A 24,333-nucleotide genomic window follows, 5' to 3' on the forward strand; every position below is an offset into this window, starting at 1 on the left:
GTTTAGCTCTTAGTGACACACATATCCACCTCAAACACCAAAGTGGGAAAATTTATTAGGGGTATGATTTCAATTAGGCACAGTCTGCCATTTACTTTTTATTTTACGTTTATTTTTTCATAACTCAGCGTCATCTCATCTGGCATAGCAGTGTGCTTTCATACTTGGCTAGAAAATAGCCAAAGGAGAATCCAAACGGCTTAAATACGCCTACAATAGCGTTATATATTTTATTTCTGGTTGATCTGCTGGTGGCTGTCCTTGCTGCAGTGCATCTACTAGCAAATTGTGAGGAATTTGTAGTGAGACTTGTGACCGCTGTGTTTAGCGCTTAGTGACGCACATATCCATCGCAAAGACCGAAGTGGGAAAATTTATTAGGGGTTGGATTTCAATTAGGCACAGTCTGGCAGTTTCTTTTTATTTTACGTTTATTTTTTCATAACTCGGCGTCATCTCATCTGGCATAGCAGTGTGCTTTCATACTTGGCTAGAAAATAGCCATAGCAATAGGATAGCATCGTTTGGATTTAAAAACTAAAAAACACAAAAAAAAAACACAAAACAACAAAAAAAAGTTAAAAAAAAATTAAAGTTATAACTTTCATTTTCAAAATGTTTAACCCGAGGGCTAGGGGTAGAGGACGAGGGCGGGGACGTGGGCGTCCAACTACTGCAGGGGTCAGAGGCCGTGGTCCTGGGCGGGGTGAGACACCACCTGCTGATGAGGGAGCAGGGGAACGCCGCAGAGCTACACTCCCTAGGTTCATGTCTGAAGTTACTGGGACTCGTGGTAGAGCACTGTTGAGGCCAGAACAGTGCGAACAGGTGATGTCGTGGATTGCCGACAATGCTTCGAGCAATTTGTCCACCAGTCAGTCTTCCACGCAGTCCACCCATGTCACCGAAATCGGCACTCCTCCAGCTCCTGCACCTCAGCCTCCTCCCCCCCAGTCTGCCCCCTCCCATGAAAATTTGGCATTTGAACCGGCATACTCTGAGGAACTGTTTTCTGGACCCTTCCCACAGTCACAAACCACTTGTCCGGTTGCTGCTGAGCAATTTTCCGATGCCCAGGTTTTCCACCAGTCGCAGTCTGTGGGTGATGATGACCTTCTTGACGTAGTGGAAGAAGTGTGTAAAGAGGTGTCCGACGATGAGGAGACACGGTTGTCAGACAGTGGTGAAGTTGTTGTCAGGGCAGGAAGTCCGAGGGGGGAGCAGACTGAGGGATTGGAGGATGATGAGGTGACAGACCCAAGCTGGGTTGAGAGGCCGGGTGAACACAGTGTTTCTGAGACGGAGAGTCCTCGACCAGAACAGGTTGGGAAAGGAAACACCGGATGACCGACGGACTGTGGTGTGCAACCTTTGCCAAACCAGGATCAGCAGGGGTTCCACCACTACTAGCTTAACTACCACCAGTATGCGCAGGCATATGAATGCTAAACACCCCACTCAGTGGCACCAAGCCCGTTCACCTCCGGCCGTGCACACCACTGCTCCTTCCCCTGTGTCAGCTGATAGTGAGCCCCCTGCCCAGGACCCTGGCACAAAAACCCCATCGTCGCCTCCACGATCCTCCACAGCATCCACCAGCGTTCAGCTCTCCATACCCCAGACGCTGGAGCGGAAACGGAAATATAGTGCAACCCACCCGCACGCCCTAGCCCTTAATGTCCACATCTCCAGATTGCTTAGCCTGGAGATGCTGCCCTATAGGCTAGTAGAGACCGAGGCCTTTCGCAACCTCATGGCGGCGGCCGCCCCTCGGTATTCGGTCCCCAGCCGCCACTACTTTTCCCGATGTGCCGTCCCAGCCCTGCACCAGCACATGTCAGACAACATCATCCGTGCCCTGACCAACGCCGTTTCTGACAAGGTCCACCTGACCACGGACACGTGGACGAGTGCTGCCGGGCAGGGCCACTATATGTCGCTGACGGCACATTGGGTTAACTTGGTGGAGGCTGGGACCGAGTCTGACCCTGCGGCTGGTCATATACTGCCGACGCCGAGGATTGCGGGGCCTACCTCGGTCCAGGTCTTTCAGGCCTACTATGCCTCCTCCTCCTCCCACCCCTCCTCCACCTCCTCCTCCGAACTACCATCCGTGGGCATGGCGCCATCAGTCGCTAGCTCTAGGCACAGCAGCAGTGCCATCGCTAAGCGACAGCAGGCGGTGCTGAAACTGCTGAGCCTAGGCGATAAAAGGCACACCGCCCAAGAACTATTACAGGGCATCACGGCGCAGACTGATCTGTAGCTGGCACCGCTGAACCTGAAGCCAGGCATGGTTGTGTGTGACAACGGCCGTAACCTGGTGGCGGCTCTGCAACTCGGCAGACTGACACATGTGCCATGCCTGGCCCATGTGTTAAATCTGATAGTTCAGCGTTTCCTCAAGACATACCCCAATCTGTCTGATTTGCTCACGAAGGTGCGCCGCATCTGTGCGCATTTCAGGAAGTCCAGCACAGATGCTGCCACTCTCAGGGCAGCGCAGCGCCGCCTCCAACTGCCCGCTCACCGACTGTTGTGCGACGTGCCCACGAGGTGGAATTCAACATTAACCATGTTATCCAGAGTTTACCAGCAGCGCAGAGCGATTGTAGACTGCCAGATGTCAACTTCCGCCAGAACTGGTAGTCAGGTCAGTCAGCTTCCTCAAGTCTACAATGAGGAGTGGACGTGGATGTCTGATATCTGTCAGGTGCTGAGTAACTTTGAGGAGTCAACACAGAAGGTCAGTGGCAATGCCGCCATCATCAGCCTCACCATCCCGCTGCTTGGCCTGTTGAAAAACTCTCTGATCAGCATGAAGTCGGAAGCTTTGCGCTCGTCACAAGAGACGGGGGAAGAAGATTCCCTTGTTGATAGCCTAAGCACCCTTAGGTCTGTTTCTCAGCGCATATCGGAGGAGGTGGAGGTGGAGGAGGATGAGGAGGAAGAGGAGGAGAATGTTGGCGAGACACAAGAGGGGACCATTGTTGAGTCCTTCACTGTTCAGCGTGTATGGGCAGAAGAAGAGGAGTTGGAGGAGTTGGAGGAGGAGGAAATGGACAGTCAGGCCAGTGAGGGGAGTGAATTCTTACGCGTTGGTACTCTGGCGCATATGGCAGATTTCATGCTAGGCTGCCTATCCCGTGACCCTCGCGTTCAAAGAATTTATTCCAGCACCGATTACTGGGTATTCACTCTCCTGGACCCACGGTACAAGCAAAATCTTTCCACTCTCATCCCTGGAGAGGAAAGGAGTGTGAGAATGCATGAATACCAGCAGGCCCTGGTGCACAAGCTGAAACACTATTTCCCTTCTGACAGCGCTAGCGGCAGAGTGCGTAGTTCTGCGCGACAAGTAGCGAGGGAGAGTAGGCGAGCAGGCAGCTTGTCCAGAACTGGCAAGGGTACGCTTTACAAGGCTTTTGCCAGCTTTATGTCACCCCAGCAAGACACTGTCACCTGTCCCCAGTCTCGGCAGAGTAGGGCTGATCTTTACAGAAAGATGGTGAGGGAGTACGTAGCTGACCATACCATCGTCCTAAATGATCACACAGCTCCCTACAACTACTGGGTTTCAAAGCTGGACATGTGGCACGAACTGGCGCTGTACGCCTTGGAGGTTCTTGCCTGCCCTGCCGCTAGCGTCTTGTCCGAGCGGGTTTTCAGTGCAGTTGGTGGCATCATCACCGATAAGCGTACACGCCTGTCGACTGACAGCGCTGACAAGCTGACGCTTATTAAGATGAATAAAGCCTGGATTTCTCATAATTTCCAATCTCCACCAGGTGAAGGAAGCTCAACCTGAATAATTTATGCACTCCTCCTCCTCCTCATTTTCCTCCTTCTCCTCCTCTTTGTACACTAAAGCAGAGGAAACTGGCTATTTTTTGACAGGGCCCACTGGCTCTAGCTATAGTACTTTATGCATTTAATTTTTCTGGAGGGCCACCGACTCGGTCCTCTGTTTTAAACAATTTTTGGGAGTGCCACATACAGGCACTCAATCTATTCAATTTTTCTGGAGGGCCACCTACCTGCTCCTCTGGTTTGAAAACTTTTTTGGACTGCCACATACAGGCACTCAATCTATTTCATTTTTCTGGAGGGCCACCTACCTGCTCCTCTGGTTTGAAAACTTTTTTGGACTGCCACATACAGGCACTCAATCTATTCCATTTTTCTGGAGGGCCACCTACCTGCTCCTCTGGTTTGAAAACTTTTTTGGACTGCCACATACAGGCACTCAATCTATTCCATTTTTCTGGAGGGCCACCTACCTGCTCCTCTGGTTTGAAAACTTTTTTGGACTGCCACATACAGGCACTCAATCTATTTCATTTTTCTGGAGGGCCACCTACCTGCTTCTCTGGTTTGAAAACTTTTTTGGACTGCCACATACAGGCACTCAATCTATTCCATTTTTCTGGAGGGCCACCTACCTGCTACTCTGGTTTGAAAACTTTTTTGGACTGCCACACGTTGTCTCCATTGCTACCTCCAAAAGTCGTCCATATAGCTGCCTCCATACATCGTCCCCTTATCAAACGAGGTGTGTCAGGCAGAAATTTGGGTTGTTTTAATGGATTACACATCAAAGTTGTTAACTTTGTCGCCACCCTGCTGTGTTATCCACAAAATATACTGGCAAACTTTTACCATTTAGGGATATTATTTCAGCGCTTCTTGCGCATCTGTTTACATTCCCCTCACCCGCCATATCCCAAACTTATAAGAACGCTACTACACTTGATCTTATACAAAAGGTTCTTAGAAGTGCTGTTTGGGGAGTAGCCTAGAGACAGGGGCTTGGATTGGCGAAAGCTCGCCTGGAAGCGGAGCGCCAGCTCCATCCCAAGATCCAACTAACATAGTTTTAACTGCAGCACCTTTAATCTACTACTAGTTCACTGCCTCCATAATAATAATAATAATAATCTTTATTTATATAGCGCCATCATATTCCGTAGCGCTTTACAAATCATAGGAAACAAATACAAATGTAATGTAACAGAGCACAACATTTGTATGGAACAACAGGAGTGAGGTCCCTGCTCGCCAGAGCTTACGGTTTATGAAGATGATGGGGTAACACGAGGTAAAAGAATATTTAATGGTCAAGCCATTCTTCTTAGGGAATAGAACAAAATATAATAAATGGAATTGTTGTCGCTTGAACCACTCAGCCGTCATCTTATATACCAGGTCCAGGGTGAATGGGACTGCAGAGAAGTCTGGTGCCTGTTGGTTGCTGGATAACAGATGGGAGGACGACACAGGACGGGTTAGTAGAAGAGTTAAAACTTCATGCAGTTAATGAGTGTTATAGGCTTGCCTAAAGAAATGGGTTTTAAGAGCACGTTTGAAACTTTGGAGGTTAGGTATTAGTCTGATAGTCCGGGGCAGAGCATTCCATAGAATTGGTGCAGCTCTAGAGAAGTCTTGGAGACGCGAGTGGGAGGTCCGCACTAGGGTAGAGGTTAATCTAAGATCACTGGCGGATCTAAGAGCACGGGTTGGGCGATAGACTGAGATAAGAGAGGAGAGGTAGGGGGGTGCAGCATTATACAGAGCTTTATGGATAAGGGTTATTATTTTAAACTGTATTCGAAAGGAGATTGGCAGCCAGTGCAGCGACTGGCATGAACTGTAGGCATACATGGTCCCCTTATCAAACGAGCTGTGTCAGGCAGAATTTTGGGTTGTTTTCATGGCTTCCACAACAAACTTGTTAACTTTGTCGCCACCCTGCTGTGTAATCCACAAAATATACTGGCAAACTTTTATCATTTACCAATATTATTTCAGCGCTTCTTGCGCATCTGTTTACATTCCCCTCACCCGCCATATCCTAAACTTATAAGAACGCTACTACACTTGATCTTATACAAAAGGTTCTTAGAAGTGCTGTTTGGGGAGTAGCCTAGAGACAGGGGTTTGGATTGGCGAAAGCTCGCCTGGCAGCGGAGCGCCAGCTCCATGCCAAGATCCAACTAGCATAGTTTTAACTGCAGCACCTTTAATCTACTACTAGTTCACTGCCTCCATACATGGTCCCCTTATCAAACGAGCTGTGTCAGGCAGAATTTTGGGTTGTTTTCATGGCTTCCATGTTAACTTTGTCGCCACCCTGCTGTGTAATCCACAAAATATACTGGCAAACTTTTATCATGTACCCAGGGGCGGACTGGCCATAAGACCCACCGGGAGAAATCCCGGTGGGCCGATTGGATTAGGGCCGGTCCGGGGCCGGGCTGGTACTGGTGGGGCCGGTGTAAAAATAAAAACACATTAAACTCACCTCTCCGACGCTCTGACGCTGCTCCCCTGCTCGATCCCAGTCCGGCCGCGGTGACAACAACGTACGCGCCGGCGTCGCACAGACCATGACGTCGGCAAGCAGCTGACGTCATGGTCTGTGCGACGCCGGCCCGTACGGAGCTGTCACCGCGGCCGGACTGGGATCGAGCAGGGGAGCAGCGTCAGAGCGTCGGAGAGGTGAGTTTAATGTGTTTTTATTTTTATGTACTGGCGTGGGGGTGGCTTTATACCAGGGGCAGGAGCTGTATACCAGAGGCTGTTATTGTATACTGTGGCTGTGGGCTGTATTACTGTGGCTATGGGCTGTATTACTGTGGCTATGGGCTGTATTACTGTGGCTATGGGCTGTATTACTGTGGCTGTGGGCTGTATTACTGTGGCTGTGGGCTGTATTACTGTGGCTGTGGGCTGTATTACTGTGGCTGTGGGCTGTATTACTGTGGCTGTGGGCTGTATTACTGTGGCTGTGGGCTGTATTACTGTGGCTGTGGGCTGTATTACTGTGGCTGTGGGCTGTATACCAGGGGCTATGGGCTGTATACCAGGGGCTATGGGCTGTATACCAGGGGCTATGGGCTGTATACCAGGGGCTGTGGGCTGTATACCAGGGGCTGTGGGCTGTATACCAGGGGCTGTGGGCTGTATACCAGGGGCTGTGGGCTGTATACCAGGGGCTGTGGGCTGTATACCGGGGCACGGGCAGTCTGGCCGTATACCGGGGCACGGGCAGTCTGGCCGTATACCGGGGCACGGGCAGTCTGGCCGTATACCGGGGCATGGGCAGTCTGGCCGTATACCGGGGCACGGGCAGTCTGGCCGTATACCGGGGCACGGGCAGTCTGGTCGTATACCGGGGCACGGGCAGTCTGGCCGTATACCGGGGCACGGGCAGTCTGGCCGTATACCGGGGCACGGGCAGTCTGGCCGTATACTGGGCAGACTGAATATACTAGGAGGGCTGGTTGGCTGTATACTGGGGGGCTGGCTATATATAATATATATATATATATATATATTACAGTGGGCTGGATGTATACTGGGGGGGGTAATGGCTACTAGTAATAGTAGCTATATTCTTGTACATAGGGGGCAGTATTATAGTAGTTATATTCCTGTACATAGGGGGCAGTATTATAGTAGTTCTATTCTTGTACATAGGGGGCAGTATTATAGTAGTTCTATTCTTGTACATAGGGGGCAGTATTATAGTAGTTCTATTCTTGTACATAGGGGGCAGTATTATAGTAGTTATATTCCTGTACATAGGGGGCTGTATTATAGTAGTTATATTCTTGTACATAGGGGGCAGTATTATAGTAGTTCTATTCTTGTACATAGGGGGCAGTATTATAGTAGTTATATTCCTGTACATAGGGGGCTGTATTATAGTAGTTATATTCTTGTACATAGGGGGCAGTATTATAGTAGTTATATTCCTGTACATAGGGGGCAGTATTATAGTAGTTATATTCTTGTACATAGGGGGCAGTATTACAATTTATTTTACTTAGGGGCAGTAGTATTATACTAGTTACATTCTTGTTTATCAGAGAAGGTATTGTAGTATGTTTTTAGTGTACATATATGGCAGTATTAAGTTGTGTGCTCTTAAAATAGAAGTGTTATTCCTTTACAAGGAGGCAGTATGAGTGTCTTTCTCTGCGGTGTACATGTTGATTTAGACCATCTATCAACAGTTTACATGGAGTTTAGTAACTCCACCCACATAACAAGGCCACGCCTACTTGTTTTGACCCCGCCCACAGAATGGGGCCACTTTTACAGTTTTTTCCAGGGCCACTTTAAATTCCCAGTCCGCCCCTGCATGTACCGATATTATTTGAGCGCTTCTTGCTCACCTCCTTTGGTTCCTCTCTGCCACCCATTGGTTTTAAGCCTGAGTCCATTTGGGGTATGTTGCCAAGACACTCTCTAGCCTGCCGCTGCTGCCGCTGCCTCTGCATGCCGTCCCCTATAGTGTCAGGGTCAATTATTGGATGTTTTACATGCTATCTAGCTTCATTCTGTCACTCTGTCATGGCCATGCTGTTGCCCATAATTTTGGCATAATGGTGCATTTAAGCAGCCTCAGAGGCATCCATGCATGCTGCCCCTGCTGTTTCCTGTCCATTTCCGTGGTGTTTCCATGCTTTTCTGAGGTTTCCAGGTGTTTGGCCAAGCTTCCCTGTGCAGAGCCTTGGTCCCCTTGAAAAATGCTTGAGTCTCCCATTGACTTCAATGGGGCTCGTTATTCGAGACGAGCACTCGAGCATCGGGAAAAGTTCGTCTCGAATAACGAGTACCCGAGCATTTTAGTGCTCGCTCATCTCTAATTGTGATCCCAGCCAGAACATTTTTGGTCTCTGTGACAATTGGATTTTAAAAATGTTGGATTGTCATAAGAATCAGGATTAACACTAAAGCTTCATTACAGACACATTTGATAACTGTTACAGCTGTTTATTGTAGCCTAGGACTAAAGTACAATAAATTACCAATATCCAGAGGTCCGTATGTAACTAGGGGTCGTATGTAAGTCGAGTGTTCTTAAGTAGGGGACCGCCTGTATGTAGTAAACCCTACGGTAATGTGCATAATAATTTGGAGTTTTGGATTGATCTTTCATTGATTTTGATGCAGGGTAACAATTTTATGAGCTTTTGATTTTCAGGCTCCATATCCAACCAAACACTACGGCTTTGAGCATGAGACTATCATCATTTTGTAGACCATCATATTGGTTATGTCATACATATAATTTTGCATATGCTGAGTTATTCATATTCTTGTCATGTAGCTGCATTGTAATGTTTTACTCCTGTACAATTATTTTGTAAATTCATCTTTGGATGCTCCTCATTCAGACTCAAACATGTCTCAGCTAAAATCTGACCCCAGTGCTCTTCCAATGTTGGTGCATATTGGTCGACCCACTTGGGTATGAAAATAGTTTTTTCTTCAACTGTAACAACAAGTCTTTTATTGGGTTCAGGTCTTGGGACTGTGGGTGTCAACCCAGTAACTTTACTTCATTATCACTGAACTATTTCTTCCCCAGTCTCAACATATGGGGCTTATTAACTAAGGGTCCGCAGATCGCATTTCCATCGGACTATTCATGGTTTTTGGAATTTGCGCTGCTGTGACAGGGATTTAGCAGGAGATTGTGTCGCACGCGATCGGATTTTGGCGGCTTTCATTCGACAGCAATGGGGGGGGGGGGCGTCGGTGATCCAACTGATTCGGACTGAGCGCAGGATTTAAGATTAAAATTGTGTCACAACCAATGCACATACATGCAGCAGCAAGAAGAAGGTGAACTCCAGCGGACCTGAGCGGGGAAGCGACACATGCAGGATATCGGGCGCACAATCTAAGTGATCCGTGCACAGTACATTGTCGGGAACTCTGAGAGACCGTGTAAGTAAATGTGCCCCAGTGTCGTCTTTTTCATACCCATACTACAAGTGTGTAAAGCAACACATCTTGTACGATACTCACATATTGGACTGCAATGACACCACCATTGATCCAACTCCTTTAGCTGTGAAAGAATCTCATCATCAGGCTTCCTCCACCAAACTGTCTTAACCAAACTCTGACCCAATATTGATGCATACTGTTTAACCCACTTGGGTGCAAAAAGAGTTTTTTCTTCAATTCTACAAACAAGTGTTTGGGTTCAATTCTAGGGACTGTGGGGTCAATCTAGCAACAATACTAAATTGTGATAGAACATTTTCTTCACCAATCTCAACAAATTCTTTGGTCATTGCCCTGCTAAAGCACTGTGTCGTCCTTTTCATACCTATAGTGCAAAGTGTTGTGTGAAGTAACTAATTTTATAAAATACTCACATATAGCTCAGCAATGAGACTATCATTGGTCCTGGTTATGTATCCAACTCCTTTGGATCCCAAGAAGAATTTGGGATCGCTCAGGTCTGTTATTTTTCGTATTTACAATTGGCCCACTGGTGGTCTACCGCTAATGAGACATTAATTGAATGGGATTGAATACCACCAGTGATAAATGTAATTTGGGCTTCAATTAATAAAAAAATCAACAATAAAAAACTTTATAACATGTTGGTAATACAAAGACACCACAGGTACTCTAATAGAGTGGCGGAAAAATAGGTGGAGGAAGTGGGGATATTGGAGGACCAGGCGTGGTTAAAATCCTGTAGAGATATTTGTAAAATATTTAAAATCCCTTCACATTGACTGGCCCAATTATCCATTCTCCAAAGAACATACTATAAATCTCAGAATTTTCTGGAGAAACAGTTTGTTGTAAAAGGTGCAGTAGGGAAAAAGCCGATGATGTATATATTCTCTATATTCTCTTGTTCTGTCCATCTATTGAAAGTTATTGGAAAGAAGTTATTAAAGTTATTAAATGGTGTTGTGATATCCAAATACCTTTGAATTTTAAAGTATGTGTGTTGGGCATCTGGCAAGGAGTTGATTCTCCGGACCAGGGGAAGTCTGTAGCAAAAAAATGATTGTTTCTCATTGGACCCGCCTTCTCCTGCTCTTTGGAAGCGAATAACTAATAAGACAATTCTGGCGGAGGGTTGTGGAAACAGTGGAAGGGGTTTAAAATCTAAAGCAGAGTTTTTGAAGCTATGGTCTAAATGGCTGAAGCTGTTTTTCTCACCAGAAGAGAAAAGGGTGTTGGGGTACCCAGCTGAATTGGTGTAAGTGAGGCATGGGCCAGTGGGGAGGGAGAGAGTTTTGTCTTGTCTGTTTTTTGCTTGTGTTTTTTTTTTCTTTTGGTAAGGTCGTTGATTTCTTAAAGTTTAACAAATGCAATTGTGAAATCATCTGTGGAGGGTGGGTGGTAGTGGGGAAAAAAAAAAAAAGTATCCTACCCCTCAAGCTTCCTCCACCAAACTGGACAGCTCCTGCAATTTCGTGGTTCCTTATCCCCCTTATCCATTGATTCTTCTAGACCAAGATGAGCCCAGTCTAATGACTTTCATCATAATCTTTTACGGTCCACTTTTCACAGTCAGGAGTTGACATTTATGATGACAATATTGAAGTTGAGGCTTCTTCACCCTTGTTTGGGGGATCATTCCAGACTTGTGTAATGCATGGTGTACAGTACTTGTATGGATGTCTTTGAAACGATTGTACCAACTCCAGGAGCAAAACAGTAACATTACAGTTACATGATGAGAATATATCTAAAATGTATGCAAGAGATAGACAAGATGTCTATAACATGATGGCGGCTTCACAGTGAAAAATGTAGTGGATGGGGAGATATGTAGCTGGAAAGTCAGAAGTTCAAACCATTATTACCCTTTACCCTGTCACTGTATTATATTAACTCAACAAGCATAGGTTGGTGTGACCTTTAGAGACATATTAGTTCTCCAGTCTCAGTCCACTGAGGTTTGCTAGACTTTATGTGATTTTACTATTCTGGGGCTTTTAAATGGATTTCATACGTCTGGGTATATAAATATCAAAAAGGATGGTTTGACGTTGGTGATCTCCCTATATCGGGTACAGCCGATAGTGATTGCAGTTTGCCAATTACAATATGGTTGGCCAATTATCACCCCCTGCACTGCATAGTGAAGCCTTTCTAAGCCCCCCCCCCCTACATATTTTAATAACCTGCTCCTTTGGTCTTCACACTATTTAACATCTCCTTAAGTGGCCATCCATTGTATAATGCCCCAACTTTCCCCTCTCACACTCCACAGGTCTCCTATGCTCTCTCCTGATGTAGGAGGATGTAAATCTGAAGTGGGACCACATACTGCCTGGGATAGCATCTGAAATCTGGGATGTCTGAATCCAGTTTGTATGTTTCAATTCAAATCAACCCATTCAATTCAGTGGTGACCCATCTCATCCAGTGATTGGCTGAATGGTATTTCCGGGCATATCTGTGTTTTAAAATGGGACTAGGAAGTAGAGACCCGTGGGATTGTAGTTAAGCAGCAGAATAGAAGTCTTGGAAATCTTTTTTTTAAAAAGATTAGCCAATTTTAATACACTTATCCCTGCCATACAATGTAGACTTTATGCTACTGTGTACTTCCTTGCCCCTTACAAGGGCCATAGGTCATTACAAGAGTTGTCAAAGTATCACATTCTGTTTATCCATGTTATACGTCTCTCACCATCTTGTAAGCGGGCTGTATCCCTGTAATGTAAGTCTACATCTGCAACGCACGTCATGTCCCTTGGAGAGTATCCACTACCGGCTACCAGTAAAACAGAGCGATCATGTTGTCAGTACATTGAGTTCAATATGTGCAATGATAGGCTCCACCGCCAGATGCAACGTGATGTGTGCTATACTCAGAGTCAATATCCTAACCTGGGAGTGTGAGACCAGGCCGGTGAATTATTTACGACATCTGGCATCTGTTCGTGTAGTGAATACACCTTGTAAACAAGACCACAACTATGGCGCGAGGAAGGTTTTGCTCATAACTCACCTTTCTATTTCATTACTGTCCAACCTTGTGTATCAAAGTGATCGCAGGTCAGAACTCTGCGGCATTTGTTTCCCAGATTGTTTGGCCAGATGCCGTACAAGATCAAAAGTTGGGCGGTTTTAGGATGCAATAATCCAACCTTAAAAAAGTCAAATATGAAGACATGAATAAGGGCAACTCAAATAATCACAAATCCTAGCTTATTACATACGTGTAAATTTGCAAGCTGCGTTTATTTCTACGCCACAGGACCCCACAGGATTTATCAAGAGACCGGAGCCTCCTGATGTATCCGGCTGCTCCGGACGCTCTGCCGGCTGTCACAGTGAATTAAAGTGATTCATTCAACAATTGAAGTTGTTTAATTGACAAACGGCACTGTTATCAAAATGGGTAAAAAAATTTGTTCAAAATCTCAAAAAATACACATCGGATTGAAAAACCAAAAAAAAAGGTCACAAATATATTTTTTTTAAATCTATCCAATTAAATTAAAGTGGACACGGTAATTTCACCCACCAGGGGTGAGGTGGGGAGAATCCAATTTATTATGTAGAAGCTACATTCAGCTTATAGAGGTTTTCTCACAGGATAGGGCCTAACTTGCTGATTGGTGGGAGTCTTCGCGAGCAGAGCAGTCGTTCATGCACGACTGGTTTGCCCCGTTCATCTCTATGGAGCTGATGGTGATTACCGAGTAAGTACAACGCTCGTCAATATCCGGCAGCTTCATAGGGATGAACGGAGTAGCCAGGTCATGTGCAACCAACTTCTCTGCTCATCACGGGGAGCAATAAGGGGTCTGAAAGGGGTATATCGGACCCCCCCCCCCATCTTGTGATCTGTAGGGGTCTCATCACTGTTTCATTGGAAAACCCCTTTAACCCAGGAACAACGACGTAGCTTTCTATTCTCTTCGGGAACTGGTGTTATGTGAGCCTCTCACACATCAAAAAACTTGAGTAACTTAAGTTCTTTGAAAATGGGGATATTTCTAGTTTCTTACAAAGTTTTCAAGCAACAAATGCTATGGTATTTGGTATTCACCAGAGCCCGCCGCAAAGCGGGTTGGACTTGCTGCGGCAGGATACCACTAGGTCGTTCCCAGGTGTGACTAGCCCACGGTGGCAGCCGAGGTCGAGGTACCTTAGCGGATGACAATCTCGTAGACAGGTCCAGGCACAAGGTCAGGGCAGGCGGCAGAGATGCAACGTCAGGTCCAAGTCCGGGGTCAGCAACAAGAGGTCCAGGCAGGTGGGAACGGGAACACAGCAACACGGAGGAACTCGGGTAACACAGGACACAGGAGCAGGAACACACAGGAATACACGGGAACGCAGGAATACACAGGAACGCAGGAATAATCGCTTGGAAGCTTTCTCTAAGGCTATGAGGCACAAAGATCCGGCAAGGGTAACAGGAAGAGGCAGGCTTATGAAGACTTGGGCAATATGGCCAGCGCCAATTAATGGCGTGCTGGCCCTTTAAATTTGGAGAAGGTGCTGCGCGCGAGCCGTAGCAGTCGGGGACGCGCGCACAGCGGAGGGGAGCGAGCCAGGAGCCGGGACGGGTGAGATGCGCTGGCGGGGGCAGGGCGGCACGGGTGAGCCCGCGACCCGCGATGTGGGTCGCGGGACCACCCGTGACATATATTTAATGCTCAAATTTGGTAACAATGAATAACTCTCAGAAAAATATTCTACGTCTATTTTCAGATTTTGTATCTGAGGCGTATGTATAGAAATATCCACCCTTTTCAGCGTTTTTGCACACATTTACATTTTTGTTGATTACAGCGGCATCTGTCACCAAAATTTCATGGGGAATCTGAATATGCAATAAAACAAGAGGGTTCCCATTTAAGATTTTAAAGTTTTCCCCGGCCCACCCACATCTTTGGGGTAGGCGGCAAGGTTTGGTATCATTGGAAAGATTTTTTAAAAATATTTGACACGTAGATTTTGCAACATATTCTACTGTTCCGACCTTTTTGTTACACACTGTTTAACCTTTTGATGAGCCCACATACAAATAAGGTTTATGGCAGGTTTAATAGAAAGAGGATGTATCCAAAAAGTGTAAACAAGCATGTTGGATGAGAAGGATAACAGAACCATCTACCATAAGAGAGGTCAGGGATGTGAAATAACACACTAGATTAATTTTTCAGTATCCTTCACACATCCATGACCCCTCTTTCCTAGTCTGAAAGAGGTCTGCAGGAAACACGTGTCGGCACAACAGAGGTGTTGGAGAACGTCAGAGACAATGAGATTACCGATTATGTTGGTTTAGATCAGTGATGGGCAACCTTTTGAGCTTGGTGTGTCAAAATTCGCCAAAAAACCGAGCATAACTCGGGTGGTGTGTCACCTTGACAAAAAAAACATAACTTTGTGATATTTATAGTTTAAATAACAAATATGTATACTATTTAACTTCTAGGGTACTTTAACCGTAGGTTGTCTGATTGATCCTACCATGTACTGCCATACTACATTATGGCAGTATATGGGGATTTTCCCAATCATCTATTACCATGTGCAAATCGCACATTGTAATAGATCGGTTACAATCAGACAGGTGTGGAAATGCTTAGTAACCTGTGAACTTTCTGTCATGAAAGTTCACAGGTTATAGCGAGGGCGCAGGCGCCGTTGTCTGCATCTCCCTCATGCCCTCTTAGCATGGAGAAGGTATGAGGAGCAAAAGATTCGCAATGTCTGGGCTTGTACATCACAAAACTGACACACAAGCCTTGATGACTGTCTTCTATCATACAGTGCACTGATCTGACTTACTATATGATGAGAGTGGTTGTCCTCCCTCATCCCTGCTGTGGAGATGGTCAGTGTAGAGGTGGCAGCTGCTGGGACATCACACAAGGCAGCAGCGATGTGGCCTCTGACTGTGATGCCATCTTCCCCCCACCACAACTATCAGGAGCTGCAGAGGAGCCTCCTGGGTGTATGGCCGGGTCACCTCTCCTGCTGTGCCCCATGCTGATACCTGTGCTGACTGGAGACACTAGGCAAAGCTCACACATGGGGAGGGGCCGACCCGGGGGAGGAGGAGGAGGGAGGAGTGCCGGAAGCTCAATGCAATCTCTCAGCCTGCACCTGGTCATGTAGGTTGAAACTTAACTCTCAGGCAGCTGTGTGTCAGTGAAAATGGCTACGTGTGTCAGCACTGACACGCGTGTCATAGGTTAGCCATCACTGGTTTAGATTGACAACAGGACTGGGGTTATAAAACAATTAACATGGGGGACAGCAGAAATACAGCACAGGGTACATATAATGTATGGATCTAACCTAAAATCTTGTAGTGCTCGTATTCAATTATGCGTATACTATATGTACTGAAGCTGGAATAACTTTGACCTTTTTGGATACTTTTTTGGCTGGTGACGCCACCCCTTGGCTATTCTTCTCTACCACCGTTAGCATGCATGTTCAGCCACATTGACATTATAAAAACGGAAATAAAGATCAGACATAAAGCAATTCGACATTCCAGGTCCTATTCATCAGATAGTTTGCTGACCTTATTTTATGGCAAGGTTGGTCCAAAGGGGTTGGACCGAAATAAAATGCCTCCACCAATCAGTGGTGTAACTTGAAATTGATGGGACCACTGCAAAGTCTGTACCAGGCCCCCAAATATAATGTATGGGTTATAGTACTAGTCTTCTTATATGGGAAACTTACATCTTAAGGGTCCCCTAAGATTCTTGGACCGGTTGCAACCGCAACCTCTGCACCCCCTCAAGTCACGCCACTGCCACCAATGATTAGTTTGGAACTGACTGATGGGATCCCCAAAATGATCCTACTTATTTGTTTTAGTGAAGGAGTAGGTTTTGCAGCCACATGGTGACTACCAGGTGAACAGGTTTCCACAAACAATCCTCTATTATGTAACCGGGTTATACTACACCATTAGGCGCCCTTGTCTTCACTTCTTCTTCCCTATTCCATGGATTATATGGAGACTATCATTGATATTTGAGGTAATATGCAAATAAGTTTTCAAGGATGGGATAAGGAAAACCACGCCTCTTTTAGCTACCTTGACATCAAGCATGACCTTCAGGAAGCCTAATGACATGATGCAGGATTAATATTTGAGAACAGAAGCCGGACTGGCAAGTCCCCCATAGTTAATACACGACCTATTGTTAGGTTTGTGTGGACGTCCTGCGATCAGACCCACAATTACCAAGCAATCAACCAATGTGTGGTTTTGGTGCAACCTTAGAAAATTTACGATCTCTTTAAAAGCAAAGCAAGCTATGGTATATCTTAAAACATTTCCTTTTTGTCTTTCCTTTGGAAGAAATACAATTTAGCATTAGAATTTTTTTTATTAATCTTATGATGAAATATCAGAATCTGGGTTTGATTCTTGAAAACATTTGTCAATACAAAAACTTAGCCTAGGTTGAAAGCGGCTCCAGGATGTGCACTGTATAATGGCGTCATCTCATCTCCAGCCGTTCCCCTGACGCTCTCACACTCCGTATTCTCACTCCATATATCTGATTCCTTTGCAGCTGGTTCTGTATTCTCCGGGAGGGTTGCTCTGTTTATTATCTGCTAATATATAAGCTGAGGTTCCAGCGGCAGGTGGTAATTTTCGATCTCTTGGCCCCTCCGGTGCCTCCCTGGCACAAAACCAGATTCTTTACAAATGCTGCACATCTGCTCTGTAACCCCTTCTCCACTACTGTGTTCCTATGAAGACTGGCACTGCCCTGCTCGCTGGCTGTGGCAGAGCATAACCGTGCCCTTGTCTACAGCTCCACAGAGAATTTGACATCACTTTTACAGAAATGCCAAAAGGAGAGGATCTAATTTGTTTCTAGATTCTGCGTGACAATTTTTATAGATTGTCCAGGTAAGTGGCCAGGAAAGCTCTGGAGTTGTCCCCGTCCTTACCACCATTCAATTTCTTGTATATTTAAAAAAAAAAATCATGCTTATATAGCACCATAATATACCGCAGCGCTTTACAAATATCTCCAGCAGAGCTCACAAGCTAAATATTCATGTGTAGTCTATATGATCCATGTCTATGTGACTCTAGAAGCAATGCTGACGTTATACTAGTATTCCCTAGGTGTACATACAGATGTAAGTATTACCATAAAAAGGACTATATGGAACATGTAAAGCGTAAAAACCAATGATCACATCCCTTGTCCTTACATACCAGGCATGTGAATTGTCCAGTTATCTATACCCAGGTGTTCATAACTACAGTAGTAGCAGCCATAACAGCTGCTATGGGGCCCACAGTGTCAGGGGACCCCAGCATCTGCAGTATTGGGTGTGATTGTGTGTGTGGTGTGTATATAGTGCATGAGGAACATGTGTCAGAAGTTGTCTGAGAGCAAATATGTTCCAGTTACCAATCAGAGCTCAGCTATCATTTTATAAACTTCTGTGGGAAAATGATAGCTGATCTCTGATTGGTTGCCATGAGCAACTAGAACATTTTTGCTCTCAATTATCCCCTTTATATGTGTCTGTATGATGTATGTATATATGGTGTGTATTTACTGTATTTGTGTATAAGGTGTGTATATGCAGTGTGAGTATACAAATATGTATATATTTTTTTAAGGAGGAAGTCGCCATTAGTCTGCTATGGGGCCTTGTCTCTCCTAGTTACATCCATGTCTACACTACGTACAGTAAATTTAATATTATCTTTATCTTCTATCCTCATATAAAGAAGAGCACCACTACTGTTTCATAAAAACGTTGACATTCGATAGCGGTCTACAGTCTGTATTGTATCCACATCCATTTTTATCACATCAGTACATCATCCGCCATTTCAGATCTGTCAAAAAAAAACAAAAAAGAAAAAAGATGGGTTTCTAATCTACTTTTTGCCATGCCCAGCTGGTTGCTTAGCAATATTTAAGAAAGGACCGCATGTTCCACTGGCCCTGCCCTGCTAACTGGCTGTGGCAGAGCATAACCGTGCCCTTGTCTACAGGTCCACAGAGAATTTGACATCACTTTTACAGAAATGCCAAAAGGAGGGAGGCACCGGAGGGGCCTGTCCGTCTTTGTTTTCCATTGCCGTTTGTATATTTTTTTCACATTTTTTTCCATTGATGTCTATGGAGGTCCGTGGTCTGCATGTAGGAAATAAATAGCACATTTTTTTCAAATGGTCTGCAGATCAGTAAAGAAAAAACAGAAATGTGAACAGACACATAGCTGAGTGGCGCGGAGGCCCTGAAATAATCGCAAATGCTAGCCTATTGCTAACATTAGCGACTATTTGCCCCAATCCGCCACCTTCACGAGCAGAGGGCGCTGCCGGCTGGCATAGAATAAACCCGGCGCAGCCTCCTGTATCCCGCTGCGAATATGCGCGAGCGCCCCAATGTCCCCCATATGCTATTTGTAAAAAAAAATCATACTGACATCAAAAAGTTCAGGGGTAAAAAGTTTTAAAAACATCTCAAATCTTATGACCTGGGGGCATATTTTGCATTGGGTTTAAAGGAAATCTACCACCAGGATGATAGTAAACCAAATACACTGACATATTTGTGTGTGGCCCCTCTGGCACGATCTGCACTTCTGTTAGCTTCTTATTAACTTATATTTTCGAAACAAGATTTTTAAAATTATGCAAATGAGTTATGGAGCTTGTAGCCCCTTGGACTCATTTGCATAATTTTTAAATACCTTTTACAGAAAAACAAACAAACAAAACAAAGAAGAGCAGATCCTGCCAGAGGGGGCACACACTAGTGCGTCAGTGTGCTTGGTTTACAATCCTTCATCCTGGTGGAAGATGCCCATGAGAATATACTATGCTTAGAATACAAGTTTTATGTATTGCAGAATGAGAATCAACAATTTCAACATCAGTCGCTCTGCCCTTTCCCCTTTCAACACATCAAAGAAAAAAAACCCTGGTCTTGCAGTTGGTTGGTGTTCGCATATCAAACACAGGACGGAGCGGTCTGTGCTCCTGGTAGGGGATAAACATGTTTATGGACAGCTGTTTGTAGGATAAGTGGAAATTAGCCCTTTCTGCTTCATCATCATCTGCTGACATAAGAAGATTTTGTTAATCACATCTTATATTCAGCAAACAGCAACTATGAATTGACTCTCAGATTCCCAGACGGAAAAATATGACTTCAAGACGTACTGGGGGAGAGGAAGGGGGGGATCAGATATCTTATAGGACGCGTCTTTATAGATGTCCCTATGGACTTAACCCGATATGTAACAAAGCCACCTCCTCCAATTACAATTAATTACCTAGAAATTGGATTACAGACATTTCACATGTCTTTATTAGAACTATATCATTTTCACAGTGTGATAACAGTTTGCTGTTGTTTTTCCTAAAATGTTTTGGACCTGCAATTCACACCCACTCGGGCACCTCTCTGTATTAATTCACTGTTGATGATATGTGAAGCCACTATGGCGGCTGGAGAAGAGGGACCCCATTGAGACTCACCTCTGCCCCCTCTTTTGCACCCATTTTTACACATTATAATTGTTGAAAGCTATGGAAAAGAAAGATTTGACGATTACATGTCTTTTATATGGAGCCATTTCTGTTAAAACTCTGCCATTCATGTTATAGACCTCTAGGGGGGGCTATCCAGTGCGTGCAGCATACAATGTTGACCCTATGCCCAAGCACACACAAGATATATTAAGAGGTCCCTCATGTTGATGACTACCGCGCCATCAGACATGACCCCCTTCTTGCCCCTCCACACCCACCATCTAGTAATAAGATGGTATTATCTGCTATATTACTCTTAAAGAGCGGCAGCAAGGTCAATAATGTATATAAACCTGCTAGTTCAGACCAATCTCCTCTCACTTTGAACACTTAAAGGTAGATTTTCTGATTGAATCAATTCTGATGCTGCTGTGATCACATGGCTCTATTTATATAGCAAATCCCCTCTACAGAGAGTATGACACTTCCTGTTTGTATCTTATATTTAAAGGGGTTGTCCACTTTCAGCAGACGACTGATTGTTTGTTGTAAAAGTTATACAATTTTCCAATATTCTTTCTGTATTAACTCAGCAAAGATGTCTAGATCTCTGCTTGCTGTCATTCAACAGGAAGTTTCATTGTTTACTTCCTGTGGATAAAAAAAGGTCACACAGGTGCACATCACATGACGAAGGATAGATATCTACTATCCACAGGAAGTAAACAATGACATTTCCTATAGAATCTTTGTAGAAAAGTCATGCAACTTTCAAATATACTTTCTGTATAATAATTAATATAATAATCCCTTTAATTATATCACACCTACAGATTATGCAGCACTGCTTAGAACTTGCCAAATCAGTCCCTCTCCACATGGATCTCACAATCTAATCAACCTGCCAGTATGTTTTGGAGTGTGGGAGGAAACTGGAGGACCCAGAGGAAACCCACACAAACATGGAGAGAACATACAAACTCTTTGCAGATGTTGACCTGGGTGGTACTACCCAGCGCTAACCACTGAGCAACTGTGCAGTCCATATCAATTCTTCACCATTTTCTACACCAGTTTCTACATCTCTGCTTGCTGTCATTCTATAGGAAACGTCATTGGATACTTCCTTTGGATAGTAGATATCTGTTCCTTGTCATATAATGTCCGGCTCATTATATCACAGAGAGCAATTAGAGCTGTGCACCTGTGTGACATCACATGACCGGGGGCCATTTTCTATCCACAGGAAGTAAACAATTAAGCTTCCTTTTGAAGGACAGAAAGCAGAGCTGTAGAAAACCATAAAGAATTGATACGGAAAGGAGATTGGAAAATTTGCGTAACTTTTTATTACACAAACAATACCAATTATTTGCTGAAAGTGGACAACCCCTTTAATTTAATTTTAGTTATCCCTTTTTTTATCTGATTTCACAGGTGGCATCAGTGAGGTTAGAAAAATGTGCTATGTTATAGGGAAAATGTTAGGTTTTTCTTACCACAAAATTACTGTAACAAGTCAACAGAGCGGGGAGCAGCTTGCATACTACAGCGGTCACTCTATGGTTGCATACTGCAGCAGTCACTCTGTGGTTGCATACTACAGCAGTCACTCTGTGGTTGCATACTACAGCGGTCACTCTATGGTTGCATACTGCAGCAGTCACTCTGTGGTTGTATACTACAGCAGTCACTCTGTGGTTGCATACTACAGCAGTCACTCTGTGGTTGCATACTACAGCAGTCACTCTATGGTTGCATACTGCAGCAGTCACTCTGTGGTTGTATACTACAGCAGTCACTCTGTGGTTGCATACTACAGCAGTCACTCTGTGGTTGCATACTACAGCAGTCACTCTATGGTTGCATACTGCAGCAGTCACTCTGTGGTTGTATACTACAGCAGTCACTCTGTGGTTGCATACTACAGCAGTCACTCTGTGGTTGCATACTACAGCAGTCACTCTGTGGTTGTATACTACAGCAGTCACTCTGGTTGCATACTACAGCAGTCACTCTGGTTGCATACTACAGCAGTCACTCTGTGGTTGCATACTACAGCAGTCACTCTGTGGTTGCATACTACAGCAGTCACTCTGTGGTTGCATACTACAGCAGTCACTCTGTGGTTGCATACTACAGCAGTCACTCTGTGGTTGCATACTACAGCAGTCACTCTGTGGTTGCATACTACAGCAGTTACTCTGTGGTTGCATACTACAGCAGTCACTCTGTGGTTGCATACTACAGCAGTCACTCTGTGGTTGCACACTACAGCAGTCACTCTGTGGTTGCATACTACAGCGGCCACTCTGTGGTTGCATACTACAGCAGTCATTATGTGCTTGCATACTACAGCAGTGACTCTGTGGTTGTATACTACAGCAGTCACTCTGTGGTTGTATACTACAGCAGCCACTCTGTGGTTGCACACTGCAGCAGTCACTCTGTGGTTGTATACTACAGCAGTCACTCTGTGGTTGCATACTACTGCAGTCACTCTGGGGTTGCATACTACCGCAGTCACTCTGGGGTTGTATACTACAGCAGTCACTCTGTGGTTATATACTACAGCAGTCACTCTGTGGTTGCATACTACAGCAGTCACTCTGTGGTTGTATACTACAGCAGTCACTCTGTGGTTGCATACTACAGCAGTCACTCTGTGGTTGCATACTACAGCAGTCACTCTGTGGTTGCATACTACAGCAGTCACTCTGTGGTTGCATACTACAGCAGTGACTCTGTGGTTGCATACTACAGCAGTCACTCTGTGGTTGCATACTACAGCAGTCACTCTGTGGTTGCATACTACAGCAGTCACTCTGTGGTTGCATACTACAGCAGTCACTCTGTGGTTGTATACTACAGCAGTCACTCTGTAGTTGCATACTGCAGCAGCCACTCTGTAGTTGCATACTACAGCGGCCACTCTGTGGTTGCATACTACAGCAGTCACTCTGTGGTTGTATACTACAGCAGTCACTCTGTAGTTGCATACTGCAGCAGCCACTCTGTAGTTGCATACTGCAGCAGCCACTCTGTAGTTGCATACTACAGCGGCCACTCTGTGGTTGCATACTACAGCGGTCACTCTGTGGTTGTATACTACAGCGGCCACTCTGTGGTTCCATACTACAGCAGTCATTATGTGCTTGCATACTACAGCAGTGACTCTGTGGTTGCATACTACAGCAGTCACTCTCTGGTTGCATACTACCGCAGTCACTCTCTGGTTGTATACTACAGCAGTCACTCTGTGGTTGTATACTACCGCAGTCACTCTGTGGTTGTAAACTACAGCAGCCACTCTGTGGTTGCATACTACCGCAGTCACTCTGTGGTTGCATACTACAGCAGTCACTCTGTGGTTGTATACTACAGCAGTCACTCTGTGGTTGCATACTACAGCAGTCACTCTGTGGTTGCATACTACAGCAGTCACTCTGTGGTTGCATACTACAGCAGTCACTCTGTGGTTGCATACTACAGCAGTGACTCTGTGGTTGCATACTACAGCAGTCACTCTGTGGTTGCATACTACAGCAGTCACTCTGTGGTTGCATACTACAGCAGTCACTCTGTGGTTGCATACTACAGCAGTCACTCTGTGGTTGTATACTACAGCAGTCACTCTGTAGTTGCATACTGCAGCAGCCACTCTGTAGTTGCATACTACAGCGGCCACTCTGTTGTTGCATACTACAGCAGTCACTCTGTGGTTGTATACTACAGCAGTCACTCTGTAGTTGCATACTGCAGCAGCCACTCTGTAGTTGCATACTGCAGCAGCCACTCTGTAGTTGCATACTACAGCGGCCACTCTGTGGTTGCATACTACAGCGGTCACTCTGTGGTTGTATACTACAGCGGCCACTCTGTGGTTCCATACTACAGCAGTCATTATGTGCTTGCATACTACAGCAGTGACTCTGTGGTTGCATACTACAGCAGTCACTCTCTGGTTGCATACTACCGCAGTCACTCTCTGGTTGTATACTACAGCAGTCACTCTGTGGTTGTATACTACCGCAGTCACTCTGTGGTTG

This window comes from Engystomops pustulosus, chromosome 6 (assembly GCF_040894005.1).
Source record: "Engystomops pustulosus chromosome 6, aEngPut4.maternal, whole genome shotgun sequence".
Taxonomy (NCBI): Eukaryota; Metazoa; Chordata; class Amphibia; order Anura; family Leptodactylidae; genus Engystomops; species Engystomops pustulosus.